This window comes from Cottoperca gobio, chromosome 3, assembly GCF_900634415.1.
Source record: "Cottoperca gobio chromosome 3, fCotGob3.1, whole genome shotgun sequence".
Taxonomy (NCBI): Eukaryota; Metazoa; Chordata; class Actinopteri; order Perciformes; family Bovichtidae; genus Cottoperca; species Cottoperca gobio.
The window spans coordinates 27,183,595-27,188,275 of NC_041357.1; the positions used below are offsets into that span (position 1 = coordinate 27,183,595).

General features: G+C 42.5%; 1 protein-coding gene across 5 annotated transcripts in view; it reads left to right on the forward strand.

Moving 5' to 3' along the window:
* LOC115026673 (protein mono-ADP-ribosyltransferase PARP6) overlaps positions 1-1,568 on the forward strand; it is a 20,276-nt gene extending 18,708 nt beyond the window's left edge. For all 5 annotated transcript variants that reach the window (XM_029459584.1, XM_029459592.1, XM_029459610.1 and 2 more), the window contains one exon: positions 1-1,568. This exon is cut by the window's left edge and continues 405 nt beyond it. The gene's annotated coding sequence lies outside the window, so the exon portion shown is untranslated.
* Positions 1,569-4,681: the final 3,113 nt, after the last annotated feature.

Consider the following 4,681-nt stretch of genomic DNA (forward strand, 5'->3'; position numbering starts at 1 on the left):
GGCTCTCCACACACACACACACACACACACACACACACACACACACACACACACACACACACACACACACACACACACACACACACACTCTCAAACCTTGGGTCGACTGGGCTTTCTCCTTCCCTGCTGCACTTTTACTCATTTTGGACTAATTATCTCTTTTTATCATTTTTCTTTGTGAATATCGAGTAAAAATAAAATAAAAGAATCATTCCAAACTATAATTAGATCCCTTTGTGGCAAATAAGTGATGGATTTCCAGGCACATCATAGAAGTTTGTTCTATTATTGTTGTTGCAAAGGCATTATCTCCATTCCGTTTATTTAATATTCTTTGACTAATGACATGAATTAAGGTCTGTGACATGTTATCTGAGGGGCAAGCACGACTGTCAATGTGTCCTTGTCTGTTCTCAGAATCCAATAAGCGAGGTGTGGCTTGAACTCGAGTTACATACACTATAGGCACTTTGTTTTTGATAACATTATCAAATGTAAAAATCCAGCCATTAACAGTATTATGATTTGTCATGATTGATAATGCACTTTCAAAACCTCACAGCCCACCAAAATGTCAAACCAATAGGAATTTAAAAAAAGAGAAAGAATAGTTTTATCCGTCTGGACGTGGCAGACGCAACAACAAGGGTTTAAGAAAACGCAGTGGATTTAATATGTGGACATGTTATATCTGTTGCCTATGTTCACAAAGCAAAGCGCCATTGTTTTTGTTCATGTAGTCATCACTTGGTGGATATCTCATGTTGAAATGAATCTCTTTGTGTTCGAACTACACTTTCCATTGGAGTTACAACTTACAAAATCCAATGTACAGAAAATCATGGACAATTTTACCAAACTATCTGCTGGTAGCATCCAGTCCAGGTGAGCTCACATCCTCCCCGGCCCCCCCATCTGATGGACACTGGATGTTTCACCCTGGAAAATGGCAACCTTGTACAGCTAATCAAGTTTATCAGTTAGTCATGTACTGTATGTATGTATGTATGTACGTGTGGGTTTGTATTTTCTTGACATTATACTAGACATTGCACTTATTCAACGTTTGCCTAAACTGGAGAAATGGACTGTCCTCGGACCTGCAGTACACGGGTAGTGGAGGAAAAGTGCTGAAAAAAGTATTTATGGAGTCAGGAAGACTATAATATCCAACATCTTAACCGTGTCTGTTCTGAGACGGGCTTTCAGTGTCTCCTGGAACTAAAGATACTGACTGCTTAATGGACTTTTGAGAGACACTGAAAGAGAGCGAATTGTAAGTAAGGACATTGGAGACCTTGTTGAAATGTATTGCCCAAAAAGAAGTGGACATGTACGGCTTACTCATTGTGTTGCGGGGACTGAGCTAATAGCTGGTGCCTGTTTTTGCAAAGAGGTTTGAGCTGCGAGTGTCTTTGAGATCTATTCTCTGGCTGTCTGTCTCCGGTGAGTAATGCTTTCAAAGATGATGTTGACGACGATGATGGTGATTATGGTGATGATGAAAGGCGACGATGCAGAAGAAGAAGAAGAAAAAAAAGAATAAAGCCTGATTTTGCACAGTTTTACATACGGTCTCCTTTTCTTTCTTGTCTCTGTGGAAAATAAGTGGGACCATTAAATGTAGAATTGTGTATTCCAGCTGAAGCTTTGTGCTCCCAGTTTGGACAGAAGGGGGCACCATTACTCCACCGACATAAACACCGACCACCTGAGTTCTCTATTCTATTTGAAGCCTAGTTTGAAAATCAAAGCAGACTTTCACTCTTATAAATTACTGTACCAAGGTTGATGCAATGAAGAATGATGATTTGTATAATCAGTGTGTGGACCTTTTCCATGTGAATCAAACTTCCTGTGGTGACATAAATCAATTATCTGCAATCAGTTCTTCTATTCATAGAGCCATTATGTTCTGCATTCAAGAAAATGAGTGCCGTGCTCGTGCTGCTGCTGCTTCTTGGGTTTTGAAGTGAGTATTTGCACGTGGTGACGGTGCAACGCTACAGTTTAAGTTTCATGAGTGCAAAAGCTCATATGAATTTTTTTTTTTGGGAGGGGATTAACCCACTTAACCTCTCTCTGGCCTTGTGACCACCTTCTCTTTGCTCATTTGTGTTTCTTGGGTAGCATTTTTGATATTCACTCACCTACATTTTCAAATGGGACAGCAAACTTGGAAAGATATATAATGGCAGGGGTTTCTGGGGGTTTAATTTAAAAGAAATAGCTAAAACTGCATTTCTTCACAAACTATACTCTTGGATTAAATCAAGAAACAGCCGCATTCTGTAAATAACAATTGTGTCAGTATCACATAGTGATATTTGTGTTTTCGGTAAAACAGCGCCCCCGTCAGTTCATCAGTAACCGTTCAGGCAGAGCGTGGTACTGCAGCACGGGAGACGATGAGAGGCTTTCAAATTAAAAATGATAATAAAGTTATGTTAGAAGTTGATTAAGGAAAAGCTGCTAAAATCAGGAAGACACCACAGTAACTGTAGAAAGCTCTGTGCTGTGTCGAAGTGGTGTTAGTGAAAATAATGTCACTTTTTCCTTTTGTCTGGCGAGTAGAGGGATGAATACCTGGATATAATTAAAATACTACTTTAACACGTGCTCTTTGGTGGATTATGTGTTTGCCGAATTACAGGAGATACTTGGACAGATACAAAAAAAGATGGTGAATGTAATTTTATCGGTACATTTGGTCGGTAATTAGAGCAGCATTGTTATTTCCTTGTTTTAAGAGGCGAGTTTTGCTCATATACACACCAACTCAGAAACAGAGTGTGAGCAGAGCAGAGAGGTTTGGATTAATCTGAGTAGCATGCATGGGAATAAATTACAGTGTAATAGATTTGTGTATATTTCTGGCTTTCCCCCTGGCTTTCTCGCTGCTGCACGGTCTATTGTGTTACACACACACACACACACACACACACACACACACACACACACACACACACACACACACACACACACACACACACACACACCTCCTTAGAGGATATGGCATCACAGTGAGTAAATGTATAGGCCTTTGCATCAGATTATCTGAGAAATACATGCTCACTGAAAAATCATTATACTAAACTACTTTAAAAATAATGAAAGTAACATGAAGAACAATAACACCAAGTCCTTATAGCATGACTTCTCCATTGAAAGAGATTTTCCTTTCAGAAGTTATTGATTTCATTCTCCAGAAAGTGTTGCAAGACAGACCAATACACCGACATATGCTGCAGTACCTACAGGCTTGCTAAAACTACATCCAATAGATTTATTGCATCACAAACTCATTCAAGTTGACATTGATTTTCTCAAATCTAATCTCTCCTGGTTAAATATGGCAGGGTATGCTTTCACCTTTAGAGAGAGCAGATCACTAATAGCTGTTGATCATCCCATTGCTCACTCTGTCTGTCTCTCTGTCTCTCTGTCTCTCCCTCTCTGACCACAAAAAGCTCTCGTCTTTCAAAGCAGCTGAACACATCCCATTGATGCAGAAAGTCAAGTCTGATGGCTATTTTGGCAAAGGAGGCCCTGTATGTGTACGACAAGTGCTGGGTGTGTTGAGAGTGGGCATAATCATGGGGAAGCTGAAGCACTCATGGGCCCTTGAAAGGCACTTTATATGTGTATTTGTGGCTACGGTAATTGGGCCCCTCCCTTTGTAAACTGACCCATTTGACAGGGCCCTGTGGCTGGGCCCTTGTACTGATAGCTGTGTACGTGTGTGTGACTAGCAGATGATGTGTATAGTTCACATATTACTATGATCTCTGAAACCTGGCCCTCATGTTGGACACGGTCCCCTGGTTTGGCTTTGTCCCCCATTACCAAAGCCAGCTGGCTGGTGGCACACAACTGCACATCGCTGAGATCCAACTGGGGGCTTCTTTTTGTGTAGTTCAACCATCCACCACTGAGGGGAGCTCTGGTGTTATTCTACTTTGCCTGGTTTCAACTGCTTTCTTTGCATACTTAACACACACATACACACAAACACACACACGCGCACACACACCCCGGCACATACAGCATTAGCACACACATGCAGGTAGACACACACACACACACACACACACACACACACACACACACACACACACACACACACACACACACACACACACACACACACACACACACACACACACGCACACTACACAGTGGTTGTTTGGTCAGATAAAGGAGTAGTGACGGGAGGGCAGAAGGTCACTGAGGGTGTCTGGCCCTCTGTGGAAGCGGCTGCTCCCAACCTCCCTCTCTCCTGCCTCCGTAATAAGTGTGACCGTTTGATTTCTGCACAAAAGGAGCAATTACAGGGAGTTGTTTAATCACCCACACTTTTATTGAGCTTGGGGTCTCTTAGCTTGCAGCTCAGGCCCCAGTCGTCGGCAGCAGCGGGCGACAGGAGTGACAGAGAAGGTCGGTGGTTTAACGGGGCGCGAAGGGGTCTCGTTTGAGTTAAGACTTCGCAGGCTACTCTGTACGCTGCTGAGGCCCTCGGGACAGAGACAAAGAGGTAGACGAGACCAAAAGACAGGCTGGCCAGCCAGGCAGAGAGATAGATGGACTTAGCAGAGACGGAGACTAGAGGGCAGAGTTTGGCGAACACATCAGAATCAGAATCACTTTCTTCGGCAAGTAGGATAAATGTGCGGGAGTTTTT